The 23,851-nt window shown below is 35.1% G+C and overlaps 1 pseudogene; it reads right to left on the bottom strand.

Annotated features, from left to right (window-relative positions):
* Positions 1–23,851, bottom strand: part of LOC149553838 (uncharacterized) — a 105,122-nt pseudogene that overhangs the window by 8,963 nt on the left and 72,308 nt on the right.

Below are 23,851 nucleotides of genomic sequence, written 5' to 3'. Positions count from 1 at the left end.
TCCAAGACTCCTAGTGGAAAGCATGTTCATTTCCCCTAATTCTATTCAGCAGGAGGACAATGTCTGCAATCTCTTTGATAAAGTGCTCGATAGTCAATGGTTTAGGCAGCCTAGAAACTCCCTCTGTAGGCTTCAAGAGCAAGGACTGAGCAATTTTGGTGTCGTAGCTAGTTTTGTTTGTAGCATACAGGCACTTAGCTTCTTCAAATGTCCATGGCTCATAGGGTTCTTTATGAGGGATACTGAGGGTTGAATTGACACTAATTTTGTTGATTTTGACCACTACTTCACCCAAGGTTTTCTTAACACACCCAGAAACAGGATCTAAATGATTTGCACATTCAAGGACACACTCAGGGTATGCGATAGCAGCAGGAAAAGAAGCGGCTTCTATTAACCCACTATCCACTAATCTCTGGTAAATAGGACTTGATGGGGTGTTCTTGGCTTGCTCTACTACTTCAGATAGGTATTTATTTACCAAAAATGTGTCACGAATTTCAGAGAGTGAGCTAAACAAAGGTGGTTTCTCTAATTTGGGCAATTTTGGGCGAAAAAGCATCATGATTATCGAAAAAGATAAGGCTAGAAATATCCCAAAACAAAGCAAACACAATTTGAAATACAGAAGGTAATAAAAAAAAGTACTTACAGTTCGACAGAGACAAAGCTTGCTATTCGCCCTTCCGACCCAGTATGCTGAATTTTCTATGGAGAAAATGGAAAGAGTGGGAAAATGGCTGAAAATGAATGCATTTAAGGAATGATTTGCACAGAGGATCGCAGGATAGATTTAGCAAGTAAATGCCATCATTACTCGTTCATGTGACATTCATTGGAAAAGGCACCATAGGTGTTCTATTTTAAATACCCTGTCAAATCTGCACATATTTTCCCATAACAAGTGATGATGAAATGACATTGTTAATACTCCATCAAATTTTTCCAGACCCGAACATGCACCGCCTTTAATTTCTTCACTTATGACTTCAAATGCCTTAGGAAATATTATGATGGGACCCACCTTGATTTGGCTCGACAATCTTTGATCTGCATACAAAAATTGTTAGCGGGCAAAACCAACACTAAAATTGAAGTTGAAGTTTGGGTGGTCAGGCTTCAACATCAACTTCAACTTCAAATTTACTAAGGTTGACTCGAGAAAACAAAGTGCACTTATCCATTAGAAGGTTAATGAGACCTTGAACATGAAGTTGAAGTAAACTACAACTTCAAGTTCAACTTCAAGACGGGAAGACTTGGGATCAAAACATGTTAGGGTGTGTGACAAAAATTATAAGCTCTAACAATTGGCTCCTATTGGGGCATGAGACTAAAAGGATCATGGACGAACCTAGGGACTTAGGACTGCTGACTGATTCAAAAGATGACGACACAACTTACAAAATGAAACAAGAAAGGAAGGAAAAGCCAAAAGGGTGGTATTTACAATGAGGCAAGAAACAGACTCAAAGATGGTACAGCTTGAGATCCTGTCCATTGAAGGACAGGGCAAGTTCATCTCCATTAAGATACTATAGCTTGAAGGCATTGGAACCTAGTTCTTCAGATATTACAAATGGGCCTTTCCATAAACTTTCAAATTTAGAATGAGCTCCTTCAGGTTCCTTCCTCTTATCCCATAACAGTACTTGATCCCCTTTCATGAATTTCTGAGGCCTTGCTTTTTGATCAAAAATCTTTTTAACTCTTGCCTGATGGTAGGTCATGTGATCCACTAACTCCCTTCTTTCTTCTTCAATTCTTTGGAGATACAATATTCTCTTTTCAATGGAAGACTGAAACACTTCATCTTCAATTGCTTTTTGCAAATTCAATGTAGCCAATTCTAAAGGCAAAGAAAATTGTGCTTCAACTCCGTATACCAACTCAAAAGGTGTCATACCTATGGCTCTTTTGGGAGAAGTTCTGTCGGCCCACACAGCTTCATACAATCTCTTGTGCCAATCCCTTCCTTTTTCATCCACCAATTTTTTCATAATGTTAACCAAGTTTTTATTGGTGGATTCTACCTACCCATTGCCTTGAGGGAAGTAATTTGAAGAGTGAGACAAATGGACACCATGATTGTAGCATACAATTGAATTTCCCTGGATGAAAAATTTTGTGCATTATCCGTCACTATTTTACTTGGAGTACCAAAATGGGTCAAAATGTTTTTTGTCAAGAATATGCACACTTCTTGCAAGGTTGTTACTTTAACAGGAACTACTTCTACCCACTTGGTGAAATAATATATAGCAATGAGGATGTGTGTATGTCCCACACTTGAAACTGGATTAATGGGCCCTATAAAATCCAACCCCCGCTATTGAAATGGTTCTTTTATGATTATTGGTTTCAAAGGCAAGGTAGCTAACCGTAGTTTCCCAGTAAACAGTTGACACTTTTCACAATTTCTAACCCAATGGTAAGCAACTTTAAACATACTTGGCCAATAGTGACCACTTCTCATGATTTTAAATTCTATCACTGTTGATGAAAAATGACCCCCGCAGGCTCCATCATGGAAGGTTCTCAATAACTTATCTTGCTGATCGGTATCAACACATCTCAAAAACATACCATATAAGCCTCTTTTGTATAAGATGTCATCAATGATAACAAACTTGGATGCTTTGAGTTGAAGGGTATGCTGGTCTTTCCCTTTCAGATGATAAGGACATCTTCTGTATGTCAGGAAATAAGCAATATCTGAATACTATTCATCTTTAAGACCTACAAATAAGCAAGTGGGATACGATTCTTCTTTCTTACTTTCTGCAATAAGCTTACACAAACCTTTCCCTTGAATCAATTTAGTCAATTGGATGTCTAAGTTAAATTCTTGGACTTTTGCTACCCACATTGCTTGATTGTTGACTGCCACATCTTGCTACGTGAGAATACTCTTGAAAGCAGTGGATGGTACATACACTATAGAATGAGAGTGCAAAATATAGTACCTGAAATACTTTACTGCTTTTACAATAGTGAAAGCTTGTTTTTCAGATAGAGAATAGTTAAGCTCATGTTTCTTCAAAGGTACTCTCATAAAAGAGATAGGCATCTCTTCTCCTTGGTCATTCTTTTGAAGCAATATGCCTGACATGGTATGCTCAGATGCATAACAATACATTATAAAGTCCTTTTTGAAATCAGGATGAAATAAGGATGGAGCTTTAGCAATAGCTTCTTTTACCTCTTTGAATGCTTTTGATGCTGGTTCATCCCATTTGAAATTTTTCTTCTCACTGAATAACTTAGCCATAGGTTTAACAACTTCTGCAAAATCCTGCATGAATTTTCTCAAGAAATTGATCTATCCGAAGAAGGATTTGATACCATTTCTATTGACAGGGAGACATAATTGCTGAATGGCTTTCACTCTCTCTGGATCAATTTTGATTCCTTCTTTTGAGACCATGTGTCCAAGTAACTTCCCTTCAGTCATAGCAAAAATTGATTTCTTGGGGTTTAATGAAATTTCATGATCTCTACATTTCTGGAGCACTTTCCTCAAATCTTTTAGGTGTTTCTTTAATCTCCTAGAAAACACTGTCATATCATCAAGGTATACTATGATACATTTGTCCAATAAATTACCAAAGGTTGAATTCATAGCTCGTTGGAAAGTGGCACCAACATTTATTAAGCCAAAAGGCATTCTTTTGTAAGAAAAAGTTCCCCATGGTGTTGTAAATGTTGTTTTGTGTTAATCCTCTTCAACAACTTCTATCTGATTATAACCTGAGAAGCCATCTAGGAAAGACATCATTTTTGAACTAGCAACTATTTGAAGGATTTGATCCATTATTGGTAAAGTGAAGTTATCTTTCAAACTTGCTTGATTAAGGTTTCTAAAATCAACACAAATCCTTATTTCTCCATTTTTTTTCTGACTGGAACTATGTTTTCCACCCATGTGGAATGATGGATTGGAAAAATAATGTGAGCTTTAAGCATCTTGTCTATTTCTTTGAATATTGCATTAGAAACCTTTGGATTATACGTTCTCAATTTTTGCCTAAAAGGAGAGGTTGCATGTTTCAGAGTAATATGGTGCTTGAATTTACCATTTCTAAAAGTCTTCAAATCATCATAAGACCAAGGAAAGATATCCATATATTCTGATAGGAGCTTTATGAATCTAGCTTTCTCACCTTCATCACAATAGGTTCCCAGATTAATGATTTTGGGATTATGTTTATCTCCTAGATTTACCTTCTCATAATCAACATTTGGATCTTCTTTAGATGTTAAATCTTGAGCTAGGAAGGTATCTCTCCTATCAAAAAGCTTTTCAAGTTGGACTAAACCTTTAGATATAACATTACCTTTTAATTGTAACACATCAATTTCATCAGGTGAATCATGACAAAATTCTCTGCATTCCACATCTGAACCTTCAAAATAGTTCATAGAGAACTTCTCAACACTTTGCAAGAAAGCATTACTATGAGCATCATCTTTAAATACTTGCCAAGAATTATTATTATCAAGGACACTTGGTCTGTGAATGATTTCCACTGAATACTTCTTGTTCATGAAATTATAATGGGGAATTAACAAAGAAGTTGATACTGCCAAAGAGTCTGCTCTATCATTTAGTTCTTGGGGAATTACTTCAATTCCAAAAGCATTCAAATCTTCGATTTCATCCCATACTCAATTTCTATAATGCTTGAGCCTTGGGTTTTTGACTGAAAATATGCCTTTAACCTGTTTCACTATCAACTCAGCATCTCCTCTCGCTTTTAATAGCTTGATGTTCATTCTTTTTGCTTCCTCTATGCCTAGAAGTAGGGCCTCATACTCAGTTGTATTGTTAGTATTTTCAAAGGAAATATTATAAGAAAAAGGGAATTTCTAATCATGAGGGGATATGAGAACTACACCAGCTCCAGATCCATTCGAACAACAACTTCCATCAAACTCAAGAGTTCATAGCAGATCTTCTCCCAACAGCTTCTCACCTGTTTTCTCATCTTCAGATAGAATTAAATAGTTAGCAAAATCTCTCTCTTGATAAAGGATTTGAGATTTGGGGTCATCAAATGGGAAGACTATATATTTTGATTTTGCTTCAGGTAATAGGGTTACTTTCTCCTTCCCAATAGGTACCATAGCCTGAGACCAATCCATCTTAACTTCCCCTCCTAGGTCTTGACAGAAAGTTCGACTAAGAAGCATGCCATAGCTTGTGGGGATATTCACTACCAGAATGGTGAGTTTAATTCTTTTCTCAGGGTAAGCAGCTAGTGCCACTTGGGCATCTTTTATTTGACCCACCAAGGGTACCTATTTTGAATCCATGGAATAACATTTGCCAAATGTTTTGGCTAAAGGAAGGTCTAAAGCTTTTGCCACTTCTACTGGCATTATATTATCAGAAGCCCTTGAATCTATGATGTATTTACTCAACTTAAAGCCATGTAGAAAGAGAGAAACATAAAATAGATTAGGTTTGTGGTTATAAGAGGGTTCAGGATTGATTGGGTCTGGTTGAACTACCTCTTCCTGACTATGAGATTTTTGAGTTTTTGTTTTCTTACCTTTTGAGGATTCCTTCTTCTATTAAGAAACTGTTTCATTTCCTTTTGATACTTTGACTTCATGGATCTATTTGGCTGCTTTGTCAGGAGATGACCGATTAACATACTCAATCAGCTTATTAAGCTCACTAGGATTCATTCTTAAATATTCTGTAGGAGAAATTTGTATCCTTGATGTCTTACAAAACTCAACAATGTCAAATGTGGAATTTGAATCAACAACCTTCTTTAGGATTTGAGGAACAGTTGTTACAACAGGTGATGACTTACCTTCACTTTCTCTTTTCTCCCTTTGTTCCTTGGCTAGTGTAGGATTTGATTTATTCTTATCATGAGTTTCAGCTACTCCAGTCCTTTGCCCTCAGGTCAAGATCGAACAGGAAGCCTCTTCTAAGGTCAATAAGATGTCATTACCTCTGTCAAAATCAGATTCATACTCAAGTTAATAATTTATGGAGTCACCAGGTTCCTCAGAAGATTCTTCTTCTATTATTACATTAGTGGAAGCCACTTTTTATGCTTCAAGCTGCTGATATCTAATATTTTCAGGACAAGAAATTCCCTCATGATCATTTGTAAGATGAAAAACACACATGTTATTTTTGCTAGGTGGAGCTTCAATCTATAATCTTTGTTGACTTGAGGGTAAAGTAAGTTGTTTTCCCTGAAAACTACTTTGGCCTGGATATTTTCTCGGGATATCTTGTTATGGAGTGTTCATTTTAGGAAGTTGTTTCTTGAGAGTCATCACATCATTGATTAGCTTTTGAACCAATGGGTTTGATTTTTCTGAGGAAGGTGATTGAGTTTTAGAACCTTGCATTTCTTTCTTCCATTTTCTTGTAGCTAAAAGATCATCTTCTAGTTCAACGGCTAGTCTCTGAGCAGCCTCAACATCTACTACTCTGTTTCTCCTCAAATGAAACCTAATGTTTGGAGGCATTGCATTAACAAAGAATCCTTTACGATTTTCATCATTAGGTCTCTTGGTAGCAGGAATTTTATGAATTATCTTATTGAATTTTGCTACAAAATCTCTCATGGGTTCCTGTACCTCATTTTTCAATTGAGTTAGCTAAAGTAACAAGGTATGTTCATCTTCAGAGGATTTAAATCTATCCTCAAAAGTAGTACGCATATGATTCCAGTCAGTAATAGAATCTTGAGGTAGATGATGAAACCAATCTGCTGCATCATCAATTAGAGTCTGCACAAATAACCTCATAGCTACATCTTCATGTGCAACAGCAAGGACAACACATGAAGTATTAAAGGCATTAAGGTGCTCATCAGTTGATTTATTTCCATCACCATAAAATTTGGGCAACACATCTCTAGCACCTTTAGGAAGTGGATGTAGATTACCTCCAAGAGCCAAGGGACCCACTTGTGCACCCCAAGGGTTAGCAGCAATCCTAGGGAAAATGAGGTTCAAAGGTTGGATGTTTAAATGAGAAGGTATTAATGTCCCTAGTAGAATTAATGCTTGAAGGTTTACAGGTATAGGGGTAGATTTCTTAGGATAAGTTGGCCTACTTTTACTCTTGACAAACTTCTTTCGCTTCTGGGAGAGATCAGGGGCAAAATTGAGGTCTTTTACAAATTCATAAGACTCATCAATGAACCCCTTTCTTTCTTCACTTCGAGTATACCTTTTGCTAGCTATCTTATCACAATATAGATTAATATGCAATACTTAGAATGGCCTTGGGACCAGTCTATCCACTATTGCTTCTTCGTTAGCAATAGGTACACCCCTAATGAGTTCGGCCCTTTCTTCTTCCCTTTCAAGCTCTTGATTAACTTGTGTAAATTGCTCTATGCTTGTTCTGAGCTTCCAGGCTTGTGCACTTAAGTCGGAAATGATATCTTCTTGTGTCTTATCAAACTCTAAGCCTGGTTGGAGTAAGGGGAAAACTTCATGATGCGGTAAAACCATTTTATCGGTCCCTAGCAGAGTCGCCAAAAACTGTTAGTGAACAATTTTTTCCCATGAATGTTCATATATAAAAATAGAGAAAAGAATGTAAACTAGCAAATAACTTCCTATCTGAGAGGCTTAGGAATTCTCTGCTTAAAATTTCTTCAATGGAAACAGGTGCAGCTACCTTTATTGCAATGAAAGTTTTAACCAAATAAACTCAACAGAATAACTTTCCAAGAAAATAATCTGCTGAAGGTGTTGAAACAACTTATTTCATCTCATCAATATGAAATAGACTTTAATGCAAAAGAACCACTCGATTTTAATTATCAAAATGATCCACATAATTGAAAATTAAATCATCGAGCAGGCAAATTTCATAAACTAACTTCTCACAGAATTTCCAAATTCAGAGTTGACAATTCCAAAATCAATAATAGATGTAGCTAAAAGCTTGAATAGTATCTATAGAAATATTGATTAAAATAAGCTGATAATAATATCCACTCACAAAGCTTTCAACCCAAAATCAAACTGTAGAGTTTCATGTATCTACTAAAATCCTGAAATGCTACCTCTAAACTGGAAATAAAACCATAAACAAAAGTAGTTCTTCCTATCGGTCTGCTAGAGAAATTCTAACCCCTTAAACAATAATAATATTACATTTATAGGCGTGGGACTAGACCAAAGCCAAAATTACCCTGCTAGGAGTTAATCATCTTTTGCAAAGAAACTGCTAATTTTTAGAAAAAAAGGTAACTGAAAGAAAACGGCCAAGGAAATATAACTAAACACTTTCAAGCATAACCGCTTGTCTTTCTCATGCAGCACTATCTCCACTGGCCACGCCTTTCACCATTTTCCATGTCTCATAAGCAGCTAAAAAGGTCAAGATAACCGATTGGTGCGGAAAGCCGATGTAGGCAAATCTCTGCTTCCAGACCTCTTTTATCTTCTTTAGCTTGGCAACCTTTTCTTTGTGCATCTCTAGGTGCTTTAAGTTGATGATCAACATAGCCTTGATATGCACCACATTGGAGAATTCCTGCTTAGCTGACATCTTTTTATCTTGCCACTCCTAAAATTTCTTTTGCACCTCTTTGATTATTTCATCTGATTGGGCAATGGAGTCATCATCCCTCTCCATGAACTACTTGGCAAACCATTTGAGATCATTCTGGATAATCTATTGAATGACTCTGAGTTCTTGTAGAGCTTCTTTGATCTCAGATATTCCCTGTGTCAATACTTCATTTCTCCATTCAATATAGTCTCTAATGGCATACAGGGCTTTTTCATCAAGACCGATTATGGGGCATTCTACTTGAAATTTCTATAAACCGAGCTCTTGCACTTCTTCTAGCCACATGACTATTTTGGACCAGTTGTTCCTTTCTTTTTTGTATCCCTCATTGCTTGTTTCCACCTTTTTGGAAATGTTCAATATCTCCTTTGAGGCTTGGTCTAAGTGACCTATGTGTTTTACGGTGTTGTGCAGAACATCTAGAACCCATTCACCTGCTATTTTTGCTACCGCTTTACATTTGTGCAAATTTTCCAGTGATTGCTAATTGGTCATAGAGGACACATCAACGATTGTAGACATTTCACTGATTGGCTTAGCCTCAAGATGAAGGATATCATTAATATACTGAGCCATTTTTTTAATCGTTTCTTTCATTTCCTACTTATCTTGCCCAACTTTCCACACTCTTTCCATGATCTTCTTATTGGACACCTCAAAGAATTTCATATCTATCTCATGATTTCCCTTTCCTAAGTAAACCTTGGTTATCTGATAGTCTTGAGGGGCAATGGAATCACAGGAGCTTCTGTCTGGAAGTGTAGCTATCTCTGCTGCCCATCATCCTGACGATTTATCATGGCATTTTACCAAGACACTTGCTAACTAGATCATCAATTGGCATGGATATTGGGACTATGCTTCTTTTCTTCTCCATCGATGTCTCTAGCCACTTAGGTGTTGCCTGATCTTTTTCTGTAGTTGAGGAACATTTGACTAAATGAGATTACTCTGCTGATTCTCAGCAGTCGGTGACAAGCTCTGAGATTCTGGTAAATTGTCTGCCATAGGTGGATCTTTGACTGCCTCGAGGTCAATAGTTATGGTGTTCTTGCTTCTAGTGATTGATGCCTTTTTTGTGCTCGATCAGGTTATCCTTTTGCTTTTCGGAGTCTCCTTTTGAACTTGAAGTTGAAGTGTTTCCAGAACTGCTTCAAGTTCAACTTCAAGTGGACCTGCAACAAAATCAAGGACACTTCGATTAGTTTTCTTTTCGGTAGTCCTTTTATCTCTACTTCTTGAAGACTTCTCAAAAAAGCTTGGAGTAGCCGCTACCTTTAATTTTATCCATTTGGCAATTTTAGCTATTACATCCTTGGTACGGGCATATACATCATTTTCTTCCCTTTTCTCCCAGTCGATCTTAGGGATAGGCATGTATTCAATCTGGTCCATGCAAAATTGATCAAGTACCTCTTCAGAATGATCATCTTTCAGCCCATAAGTATCTAACTCCACATTAAACATGATGACCTATTTAATGGTCAAGTGTGACCATAGCCTCTTCCTCACTTCAAATTCACTATGACAGTTCGCCCAGAAATCCTCTAATTGCGAGGAATGAAACAGAGAGACTACATTTTTAACATTGTTTCTAATAAAGCTGATGTAGTCAAAATCTAACCAAGAGGTGAAAGACTTAAGACAGAAGTGGGTTAATGATTTGGCTAACAATATGGCTTCTTTCAAACTGGGGCATCTATAATGTCCAATTTCAATCGAAAAGAATACTAAAGAGGATTTTTTGGAAATTTGAAAGGACTCAACAAGAGAAGCAAACTGCCTACACATCTCTGACAACACTATAGAATCTGAACAATAGCACAGTAATTTCAAAGGTTTGCCAAGAAAACCACCCACTCTGATATATGTAAATCTACGAAATTGAATGAAATAACAACCATAAATTTGCACAACTTACATGGCTTCTTCTGAAATCCTATCATTTTCTCGACCTTGTAGTTCAAATACCAATTTCCCTAAAAAGACATCATTGACCATTTTAAACTATTTGCATACTATGTCTTCCTGGAGATCTCTGTAATATTGGTAGATAGGCATGTCATCTACCCAAGGTATATGTGAAAGATAGTCCCAATCTTTAGATGCCGCTAGGATGTAAATCAAATAAGAGGACAAGAAAAACAGACCACAGTTGGTAACATTTATCAAGCCCTTATGCAAGTTATCTGCTATTAGGTTTGACCAATCAATGAATTTGACTCCCTCAACTATCTTTTGTCTAAAGAAGTACATCCAAGACTCCCAGTGGAAAGCATGTTCATTTCCTTTAATTCTATTTAGCAGGAGGACAATGTCTGCAATCTCTTTGATAAAGTACTCGATAGTCAATGGTTTAGGCAACCTAGAACCTCCCTCTGTAGGCTTCAAGAGCCAGGACTGAGCAATCTTGGTGTCATAGCTAGTTTTGTTTGTGAAATACAGGTACTCAGGTTCTTTTTCCATGGCTCGTAGGGTTCTTTATGAGGGATCCTGAGGGCAGAATTAACATTGATTCTGTTGATTTCTACCACTACTTCACCTGAGGTTTTCTTAACACACCCAGAAATAGAATCAAAATGATTTGTACATTCAAGGACACACTCAGGGTATGTGATAGTAGCAAGAAAAGTAGCAGCTTCTATTAACCCGCTATCCACTAATCTCTGGTAAATAGGACCGATGGGGTGTTTTTGGCTTGCTCTACTATTTCAAATAGGTTTTTATTTACCAAAAATGTGTTGTGAATTTTAGAGAGTGAGCTGAAAAAAGTTAGTTTCTCTAATTTGGGCAATTTTGGGTGGAAGAGCGTCATGATTATCGAAAAAGATAAGGCTAGAAATAGCCCAAAACAAAGAAAGCTCAATTTGAAATATAGAAGGGAATGAAAAAAAGTACTTACATTTCAAGAGAGACAAAGCCTGCTATTCGCCCTTCCTACCCAATATGTTGAATTTTCTATGGAGAAAATGGAAAGAGTGGGAAAAAAGTTGAAAATGAATGCATTTAAGGAATGATTTGCATAGAGGATCACAGGATAGATTTAGCAAGTAAATGCCATCATTACTCATTCATGTAACATTCATTGGAAAAGGCACCATGGGTGTTCTATTTTAAATACCTTATCAAATCCACACATATTTTCCCATAACAAGTGATCATGAAATGACATTGTTAATACTCCATCAAATCTTGCTAGATTCAAACACGCACTGCCTTAAATTTCTTTGCTTATGACTTCAGATGCCTTAGGAAATATTATGATGGGACCCACCTTGATTTGGCTCGGCAATCTTTGATCTGCATACAAAAATCATTAGCGGGCAAAACCAACATTGAAATTGAGGTTGAAGTTTTGGTGGTTGGGCTTCAACATCAACTTCAACTTCAAGCTTACTAAGTTCGACTCAAGAAAACAAAGTGCACTTATCCATTGGAAGGTTAACAAGACCTTGAACTTGAAGTTGAAGTAAACTACAACTTCAAGTTCAACTTCAAGATGGGAAGACTTGGGACTAAAACATGTTAGGGTGCGACAAAAATTATAAGCTCTAACAATACTCACCACCATTATCAGATCTGAGACATTTTAATTTCTTACTAGTCTCATTTTCAACCAAGCATTTCCATTTCTTAAAAGTTTGAAATACATCAGGATTTTGTCTAAGGAAATAAACCCATACTTTTCTAGTTGCATCATCAATAGAGGTAACATAATAATGAGAGCCACCAAGGGGAGATACCTAAGCTAGTCCCCATACATCAGTATGCACAAGCTCTAATTCCTCCCTTTTATTTTCCTTCATAGACTTCACAAAACTCACTCTCTTGTTTTCCATACACACAACTTTCATAGAAATCCATATTAACACGTTTCAGACCTAGTAAAACTTTCTTTGAATGAAGTAATTTCATACCTTTCTCAATCATATGCCCAAGTCTATTGGGCCATAGTGATGTATCAAAATCTACAGTAGCTATTTGTTCTCCTTGCTCAATTGCAGTAATTGTTCCTGAACATTCATTTTTCTGTGAAATAATTAATGTAGAATGAACAATTTGACCTGTACAAAGATATAAGGTGCCTACTTTCACACTTCTTGCTGCTACAAGAGAATATTTTGAAACCTTCCAGTTTATATCATTTAAAGTAACTACACAACCCTCATCACCAAGTTGCCCTACTAAAATTAAATTCCTACTCAGCCTTGGAAAATGTCTTATCTCATGTAGTAGCCAATGGTTCCCATTCTGCAACTTAATCTTAAATTTTTCCTTTCCAACAATTTGATAGGGTTCATTATCCCCCAAATAAACAAGCCCAAAATCCCCTTGAACATAATCAATGAAATAACCTCTATGAGGTGTAGCATGAAATGAAGCACCAGAATCTAAAATCCATGAATCATCAACAGTTTCTAAAGATAGAAGCGAAGCATCATCTTTGGATTTGTTACTTACCACATTTGCCTCCTTGTCTCCATCTAGTTTATCTCCTTCATTTTTCTTTCAAGTCCAACAATCTTTCCTTTTATGCCCTAGTTTCCCATACTGCTAGTAGTCATTTGATTCTCTCGATTGAGACCTCCTCCCCTTTGACTTTCCTCTTGATTTCCCATGATTTCTAGAATTACTTCCTCTTTCAATCATTTTGCCTCTTCTTTCTACATTTAAAGCACTTCTTGATGTAGATCTACCTGAGGATTTCCTATGAGTTTCCTCACTCAAAATAACACCGATCACATCATCATATTTTAGGGTACTAGATCTAGGAACATAATTACTGACAACCATTACCAAGCCATTCCATCTTTCAGGCAAAGAACACAAAATCAAGAGAGCCCTAATTTATTTATCAAAATTGATACCCACAGAAGATAACTGACTAGTAATAGTATTAAACTCATTTAAATTATCCACAACAAATCCACCTTCTACCATTTTCATATTAAATAAACGCTTCATGAGAAATACCTTGTTTGAAGCAAACGACTTTTCATATAGTTTTCCTAGGGTTTGCATCAACTCTTCCATCATCTTTTCTTTTATAATATTAAATGCCACTAATGGTGTTAGGCATAATCGAATGCTTCCAAGTGCCTTTCTATCTAAAAGATCCCAGTCATCATTTGACATAGATCCTTGATTCTTGGTTCTGTCTTCCAATGGCTTCCATAAAGCATTTTGATAAATATAGTCTTCCATGTGCATCTTCCATAACTAAAATTTCTACCCATTAAACCTGTCAACTCTTAGCTTACCCTCGTCTACCATCACTCCCACTCAACTGTGAGACTTCTACTCAACTGGGGGATTTTTCTACAAAGGATAACTGAAAAACAACCTTGTTCTAATACCACTTGTTAGGATTAAACCATGAATGGAAATAACAATTACATGAAAATATAAACAATATTAAAAAATAATAGATCACACATAAAAGAACACAAGACACCAAGATTTAATGTGATTCACCCAATCCATAGGCTACGTCCACCAAACAACAAGTATAATATTATTATGATCCAATGATTACAACTTGATTACAATCTATAATCTTTTACAACTCAATACTTCCATAAGGACCAATTTTCACATCACAACAATAAAACAATCCCTAACCCTAAGCCCTTTTATACAAGTATTTTTACTACTTTAGGGTTACAACATGTTGGCCATATGTCAGCCATACGTCGGCCACGACCCAATTTTTTTTTCAAAAAATTTATGAAGTATGTACAATACTTTCTTGATCAGTCACCACAAACTTACAAGAGAGAAACCCTTTTGGGCTAAGCCCAATATCAAAATTGGTTAACATGCTTCAAAAACATAGTATGCATTTCAATGTGTAGATTTTATTCTTTGAAACTAAATAATTTGGTAAACGGGTAGCATGTTATTTTGTGTGAGTATTTTCTATGTGGTCTATGTTTCATGCCTTCCCATCATAAACAAAATTGTGGTGACCTAATTCAAATAGTGTTTGGAAACCTAAGAAGATTTTGAAAGAATAGAATTGTAACACCTCTCTAACCCTAACATGATCTTGTAGATATTAGGATCTCAAGTTTATAGTTTCTTTTTTGCATTTGGTATGAGTCTATTGGATGATGTAAGATCTCTCTATGTTTCCATCGCTACTTATGAAAATATGATGTTGCATTAGGTATTTGTTAAGATACTCATCTAATCTATTTGAGTAGCTTAATTGTAATGATAATCTAGTAATATTCTTGGTTCCTTTTTCTCACAATTCCTTGGATAATAAACTTGTTGTTGGTAGTGAGCCAACATCCCTCATGGTATTTGCAACATGTCTTAATTGCCTCCTATGTCTTCTATAAGTCTAATATTCTAGTCTTATTTCTAAAAATTCCTTGGATAATAAACTTTTTGTTGGTAGTGGGATAACATCCCTCGTGGGGTTCGTAACATGGCTTAACCTCCTCCTATGTATTCTATAAGTCTATTAGTTGTATTGAGCATTAGTAAGACAATATTTTTGACCCTATCTTGTAATAATTGGTATTAAAGCATCAAGTCATCTTTAAGAAGGAAGCTTTGCAATTTCAAGAGATCTAGTATGGAACACAAGAAGGGAAGTCATAAATTTGATGGAGATTCTTATGATAATTGGAAGAACAAGATGTGAACTCACTCAATCTATATGAAAATAGATTTTTGGTTGATTAAAGAATGAGGTTGCTATAAAATCAGAGAGTGGGCTATCTTAATGCATTGATTATGAGAAAAATAAATTATAGTGTAACGTGATTTCAAGAGAAGCCCTAATTAGTGCATTATTAGAAAAAGAAAAAAAAAGTTTACAAAGGTTAAAGAATTCAATTTAGCACATGAGATATGGACAAAACTTGAGAATATTTATGAAGGAGATGATTACACCAAGCAAGTAAAGTTCTAGAACTAGAAAGAAATATTGGAAAATGAAAAAATGTAAGAACATGGGACAATTAGAGCCTATGTTCAATGTTACAAAGATTTTCATAGAGATAAGGAACATTGGAAAAGTAATAACTAAAGGTAAAATTGTGCAGAAAAATCTCAGATGTTTGACACATCCTATGAGTTCAAATTCAATGCCATCAAGGAAGTCGTTTCTCCCATCAAGGGATTTAATGGGGAGACACTAATTGGTAAATTTAAAGATACTATTTATAAAGATAAAATTAAATTAATAAAGAGTGTGAGTACTAGTAGTGGAAACCTTGGAGATTATGCTAAGGATTGGTCAAAAAAGAAGATGGAGAAAGAAAGTTGGATGATCTTGAAGCTTTGATTGCCAAGAGAGAACATATAGGTAAGGGAGTATTTCAAGGAAAATTAATTATAATATGTTATTCATGTAAGAAAGATAGTCATGTTTCATCTAGATGTCCTACTAGAGAATCTAAGGTTAAGCCTAGACCCTACAAGTCAAAATTGGTCACACCTTAGGAGCTACCTAGAGATTTGAAAAGAAGGATAGTAGTATGAGTTGATGAAGAAATAAGTGGGCACATGGTGATATAGTCAAAGATGAAAGAGGGATGAGTGTAAAGAAGTACAAAAGGGGAGCATATCCAAGATTTCATGGATGAGAATTAGAATGTAAATAAGGATATTAATAAAGATCTAATACAGAATACAAAAGGAGATGAAAATGATAATCCAAAGAACACTTTTTCCATTACATGGTAACTAACTGTGTTGGCATCAATGCCAAAGAGGGAGATTGTTAGAAATACAATTAGAACAATTTTTATCTTGTCATTAATGTCAAACCATATTGCTAAGACATTTTCTAATAGTGTAGAGTTCCATATTATTTGATTAATGAAGATGATTTGAAAAGAGAGATAACAAGATGAACTAGTTGAGTAAAGAGGAGTGTTTATAGTGGAACTAAAAATGGAACTTGATCATTTAATATTTGAAAAGATATTGTGTTGTTTGATCATTGTATTAAGTGGAGAGAAATGATGATTTGAAGTACAAAAGAGATGATTGATAGAACTCAAAAATAAAACACTATGTTTGACCAAGTGACAGGTTACAAGGTTAATGAAGAAGTTAAGCATTACTGAGTAGAATATTAAGGAACTTAAGTTTTAGCCAAGTGATGGTAATGACTGAGAAAGATGAAGGAAAATTGAAGTAATGACTGAGCACAGTGATGGATGAGCCATCATAAGTCAAGCAAGAGAAATTAGTAGTAACTAAGATACCAAGTGATTACTGATCTAAAGAGCATAATGATGACTGAGTGTCATAAAAATAGTTTGTGAAAGAATCAAGATTTGAGGTTGACATGGTTGAATTTAAAAAATATTCAAAGCATGTTGAAGATGAGGATTGATGAGCTACCATATTTAATGCATGAATTGAGTTTATTAAGCAATAAAAGATGAGGATTCAATGAGGAGTTTCCAGAAAAGAAGTAGAAAGACCAAATGATGAATAGATTCAATGAATCTGATCAAACCCTAAGATATATAGTTATGTTTAAGTAGAAAAATATCAAACCTATCTATTTAAGGAGGCATAAGAGATGTTTTACAATTGTTTTTGGCTGAGCAATCTGTGAATTTGAAGAGAACAAGTAAACAACAAAGTTGTAGAGGAAAAGTAATAATTTGGTATACCAAGATTGCTTGAAGTGTTGCCAAGAAAATTAGAGATGGAGAATGTGATGAAAAAAAATCAATGAACCATGAATGAGCTGAATGGAGATGTCAACATGCAAAGTGAGTTGATATTTTATCAGATCAACCCAGTTGTTACTTTTTATCTATTATGGTAGTAAAATCCTTTAATCAAGGTTGAATCCTAGTGTCATATTTGTGTGAATTTTGTTTACATGTTTCATGTTATTTACTGTTATATGTTTCTATTATTTAGCATACATAAAATATGGAGCTAAGTTTTGATATGGATAAGTTGAATTACTGATGAGTGGATTTATGAGTTTGACTAAGTTGTTTGAAGCTGTTAAAAGTTGAGTTGGTACATTGGGACTTAAGGACAATTGATTCACCCCTCCAGTTATTATAATCATTCTAAAATTATGCAAGTTGATATGTAATATAAATCTAAATCCAAAGGAATGAAAATATATATTGAAAGAGAAAACTCACCTTGAGGAATACCAACCTATAAATAGATTGTCAAATAATATCATAATCTATTGAAATTTGGTACTACAAAATCCAAAAATCTAATCAAAAGATAGTGTACTGAATGTGGAGCTTTTGAAGGTCTTTCCATAAATTTTGATGGTTTTTTATTTCGAGCTATGAGTAGAAAGTTATGACTTCTACAAGTAGATGTAATTTTTAAAATAGATTTTTTTTTTATAGTTTATTTTATAATTAATTAAGTTGTGACTTTTCATTTTAATTTTCAAGAGATAGTGGTGACTCTTGGGATCCATCAAAATTGTATAAACTCTATTTTTGAATGAAATGGATCACTTTTGGCTTGCAAAAATCTATTGTTGCATTTTAATTATTTTTAATTAAATCACAATACCATAGGTATTGTAATCTGATTTCTTAATTTAGATCAATGGTAGAGCTTCTTCAATATTGTATGTCCCATCATAGATGGTCATTCTATCAAAGGTTAGGATTGGACATGAGAGATCTCTTACATTATCTTCCTTTGAGATGCACACAGTCATAGATGGAAAAACAACAACCTAAGGGGATGGATGAATCCTTCAAAACACTAGCGGAGGAGACATTAAACAAATAATGTGAAGAAATGATAAAACATTTTTTATGAATGCTTGAAAAATTAGAGACATGGAAAATCCAAATAATTCAACATTTGGTTGGAAAACCCCATTTAGGGTATAGGTAAACATTGATATTCTAACTTTTCAAGGAAAATTGATGTAGATTATGGTGACGACTAGTTGTCCAAATTGGAGAGGTACATGTGTGTTAATAATTTCTCAAATATTGAAAAAGATAACCTTGGTCCTCCTCAAAACTAAGAATCATGTGAAGTTAGCATGGGAGATTCACTTAATAATAGAAGAAACCCATGAAGCTCAAGATGGATATGAATTTTCTATGTTATTTGATGGAAAACCCATATGGGAAAAATTCGTAGAGCATATAAAATAAGAATATTATCGTGAAGATACATATAAACATAAATATATAATTAAAATTACTCTGATAGAAGAAAGACCAATATTCCATGCTCTCTCTACAAAGCTTGGGATCAAAGACTCAACAAAAATCAAGTTTTGAAGTATAAAAGTGGTCGTCATCAATACATTCAGACTGAAATGGATTTGGTGAATATAGAAATTATTAGAGTAAAGGATTAATTTTATTTCATTTATTAAATTACCTTTGCTCCCTTCTTAACATTTCACTTTATGCAAATGCAATTCCATTTAATATTTAAATATTAAATATTTGATGTCATTTACCTCTTAGGGTTTCCCTATTAGGGTTTTATGATCTCCTTTATTAGGATTGATCCATTGTATTTTCATTCAATCTTTTAGTCTGATAATATATTCTTCCATATTTTTAGAGACAAACCCTTGCCTTCTCTTTTCTTTTTCTTCCTTGTGATAGGTTCTTGCATGTAGGCATTCTACTAGATCTATGGATTTGTTCTCATCAAATCCTTCATGATATTAGAGTCAGATCTATTGTAGCTTGTTCTTGTTTGGAGAAAAAGAGGAACGAGGCTTTGAAAAAATGAATCTGATTTCTTTTAGGTTTTTTTTGTGAAAATAGAGGGGTCTCTAAAATTTGGATCACTTTGAGGTCAAACAGACCTCACAGTTGGGTTCAGAGGACATCAAAACCTCTATTTCCATAAAACAAAAACACACCTATTTGGGTCAACTTTGCATTCTGAGGAAAAAATAAAATTCACCAAGATCGTACAACCCTCAAGATACAAAATGAGGTCATTTTTTGTGAAAATCACAAGAACAACAAAAATTCAATTTTAATTTTTTTTAGTGCGGCCAGTTATACAAATGTCACACCATCGTGTCACCACCTCCTAGTCACTTTTGCCACCACACCCACCCACTACTCACGTGTCATTGCAATTGGTTGCTCCATCCAAGCACCACTCCTACTCCAGCAACCTTCCTAGGGTTATGTGGGGGGCTCGATGCTTAAGAATAAAGCCAAAAAAATTTCTTTTTCAAATTCAGGGTACTTGGTAGTTTTTTGGGTCTAAATTGAATATACAGAGGCATTTTTTGGGCAAACAAGATATCATTAGAAAGTTGATTCCAAGATGAATGTGATAGTGAAGGTATTTTTTGAATTTTTTTCCATTTTGGTACCTATTTTTTCAGTCAAAGTATAATGATTCTTTCAACATTTTGAGGGTCATAACTTTCTCGTTTTAGCTCCATTTTTTGATCTGAAAGAAGCACTAAAAAACTCTTCTTGAGAACTTTCCAGATTCTTTTTTATTTCATCAGTATTTTTCAAAGGTACACGTGATTTCCAAACTTAAGTCTTTTTTGTTCTTTTCTTGTATACACAATCTTTCTGGCATCTAGGGTTTCATTTTTTTCATTGTGAGGGATATTTTATATTATTATTTCTATCATTTACATCAGTAAACCAAAAAAAAATTTAAAAATGCAAACACCTTCTAAAACAATTATTGAGACCTCTTCTTGTATAGTTCCACTAAATTCACATAACTATCATACATGGACATCTTGTATTACATGACTTCTCCATTAAAAGGGTTTGTGATCTTATTTAGATGAAGTACAACTAGTTTTACAAAGGCCTTCTGAAGTAATGCATCACATGAATAAGATGGATGAGGTCATGGGTTTTATTTCTTTGAATGTTTCAAACAACTTGTAGTTTCATCTTGATGGGTTGAATTCTCCTCAAGAAATGTGGGCCAAGTTCAAGGACTTGTTTGGTACCATCAATAAGTTTAGTGCACTTTAGATTGAGGTAGAGCTTTCATTACTTGTACCAGATTATTTTCCCTCTATTAAGGACTTTATAATGAGGTTTAAAAAAAAAATATCTTTATTGAAAGGTTGTGGGAAAGTGAAGACTAATAAGGAGTGTAGTTATCTAATACTGTCAAAGCTTCAAGGAAAATTTCAAAAAATTTCTTCTACTTTCCATTCCACTATGGATGCTTTGGGTCCTAGATTTACCATGCCCACTTTTGAGATCTTCTATGATTAGTTGGCTATAAAGAAATCCAAGCTTTTACAGTTGGAATCTCTCACAAGACCAAAGAACCAGGCATTAGTTTCTCAAATATCTACAAGGAAGCCGAAGCCAAAACCGAATCCCAAGTTAGATATAACAGGTGATGTGAGTTCCTCCAAGCCTTTTCCTACATCAAATTCTCAAAAATCCACTCTGAAGGGTAACCCTTCTAAATTTGGTGAGTCTTCTTCCAAGATTAAGAAGTATATAGGTGATCCTTGCAATTTTTGTGGCAAGGAAGGACATCTAATTTTTTGGTGTTGGAAACATCTTCAAACTTTAGAAAAGGCCATACAAAAGGAAACTATTTCTTCTCTGAAGCCACCACCAACTCCTTCAAGGAAATGACATGTCCTTTCTACACTAGCATTGACTTCATTAGCTACTTAGATTCTTGATTTAGGTGCTTCGCACCATATGACACACTCACCTAATTTAGTTACCTCACTTTCTCAGAGTGTTACTACATAGATTGTAGTTGGCGCCTTTGCACAACTTTTAGTTTGAGGTCTAGGCATGATCTCTTTCGAGGGTGGTTCACTATAGGATGTTCTCTTGGTTCCAACCATTTCTATGAACCTCATGTCTGTCTTTCATATTTTTCATTTTGGTTCTAGTAAGACAGTTGAGTTCTCACCACATGTTGTGGTTACTCAAGATCTCCATGATCCTAACTTTTTTGTTGCTATTAAGAGTGTTGATCTTCAATCTCATCAGTTTGATGGTTTTGAGAGCTCCAAATCTACAATTTTTTCACTTATTTCTCATAAAGACACACTAAGAAAGCTTTGGCATGAGCATTTTTACCATGTCAACTACATATATCTACAGTACATGAGTACATAGGAGCTATTGATTGGGCTACATCAAATCTCCTGCACTGACAGTATTTGTCAAGCCATTGCACTTGAAAAACATCATAGAGATCCATTTCTATTAGGTAAATCCACATGTTCTAAGGCACCATTAGAGTTGATACAGAGTGATCTTATGTCATTCCCCACTCCATCTCTTCTAGGTGCTTGATTTGTGCTTACCTTCATAGATGACTTCTCTAGACACACATGGGTGTGCTTTTTGAAGTATAAATATGATGTCTTTAATTCATTTTGAATCTTTAAGATATTTGTGGAGTAGTCTATTTTTTTGTCAGGCGTATACACACTAACAATGGAAATGAATATATGAATCATTCTTTTAGAAATTTTGGTACACAACATGATTTACAACATTAGTTCATAGTTCCCCATACCCCTCAACAGAATGGGGTTACAGAGAGAAAGAATAGGACATATGGGAGATGGCTAATTATATGATTCGGTCTTGGGCTATGAGTTCTTCATTTTGGGCTGATGCTATCAATTATGCCAACTATATTTAGAATCAAATGCCTCACAAGCCATTATGATATATGACACTTGAGGAGGACTGGACTCATGTCAAGCCCAATGTTTCTACATTCTGCATTTTTGGTAGTAAGGCTTGGGCATTTACTCTAGATACTTAAAAGAAAGTCATGGAGAGGAAAGTCTAACCACTCATCTTTGATGGCTACTATGAAGATATGAAGGCATAGAAGTTGTGTGATCCTAATTCTAGAGAGGTCTTGTTTTGGCGAGATGTCCAGTTTGATGAGTGTTATCCTCAAATGGAACCTCCATCACCAGCTTCTCCCTAACTACCTAGTACTTCCTATTATCTCTATAGGATTATGTATCCTCTAAGGAAAATATTAATGTTGATCCCCCTTGAGCACCTCCACTAGATGTTTAGTGAGTGCCCAAGTGGACTCATGATGCTATTGATGCAACTCTAATAGACTATTGAGTCATGTCATTTCAAATGATCCACATAGCTTTTCATAAGTGACAAGACTATTAGAGTGGGATAGGGCTATGGGTCAAGGGTACTCTTCCCTAATAAAGAACTATACATGTGATCTTTGCCCTCTTCTGAAAGGAAGAAATTGGTTTTGTGCTAGTGGGTGTATTGTACCAAGTATGTTATAGATGGTTCTATTGATAGGTACAAGGAATGTCTTATTGTGAAATTATTTTCATAAGTTGAGGGATTTGATTACTCTAAGACCTTTTCTCTTATTGCCAAGATGAATTCTGTTCACCTTGTACTCTCTTGTGCAACTTCTCAGGGATGGACAATATTTCATATGGACATGAAGAGTTCCTTTTTGTATGGAGACCTACATGAGGAGATCTATATGGAGCAGTCTCATGGTTTTGTGCAAGACTCTTCTATGGTATGCATCAGAGGTCTTTATATGGTCTCAAAAAAGCCCCTAAAGCTTGGTATGAGAAGATGGATTCCTTCTTTCTTGCTTCATAGTTCACTTGGTGTTATTATTATCCTACAATGTACATTCAATATCATGGGTCTGACTTGTTGATACTTGTGATATATGGAGATGACCTCATTATTACAGGTAACTCATCCTCTATGATTTAGAGTGTTCAACAAGCTTTGAGAGAGTAGATTGAGATGACATACCTTGGACTTCTGCACTATTTTTTGGGCCTACAAGTTGTTCATTCTTCATATGAGATAGCCATACTCTAGCATGAGTATGTTCTTGATATGTTTCATAGATTCAGTATCCTTGATTGCAAGCATGCTCCCACACCTTTTCAGTTGGGTGTTATTTTATCTACCATGTGCACCACTCCTATAGTAGATTCCACTTTATAGAGACATCTTGTGGGTAGTTTGTTGTAACTAACACATACATGTCTTGATATTTCCTTTGCAATTGGACTTGTCTCTAAATTCTCACATGATCTACATGAGAGTCATTGGAAAGATTCTAAATGTATCTTGAGGTACATCTAGCGTACTACATGTTATGACATTCACTACACATCAAGAGATCCTCACATTGTTAGTTATATAGACTCAAATTGGGATGGTGATATTGATGATCGAAAGTCTATTCTATTTTATTTTTCTATCCTAGTTCTGGTCCTATCACATGGTCTTACAATAGGTAGCATGCTCATACATTATCATCTACAGAGATATAATACAAGGTAGTTGT

Source organism: Cupressus sempervirens, chromosome 6 (genome assembly GCF_028749045.1).
Source record: "Cupressus sempervirens isolate cs-2001-9-10 chromosome 6, ASM2874904v1, whole genome shotgun sequence".
NCBI lineage: Eukaryota > Viridiplantae > Streptophyta > Pinopsida > Cupressales > Cupressaceae > Cupressus > Cupressus sempervirens.
Note: the sequence above shows the minus strand (reverse complement) of the source record. Positions and strands in the feature narration are given on the sequence as shown.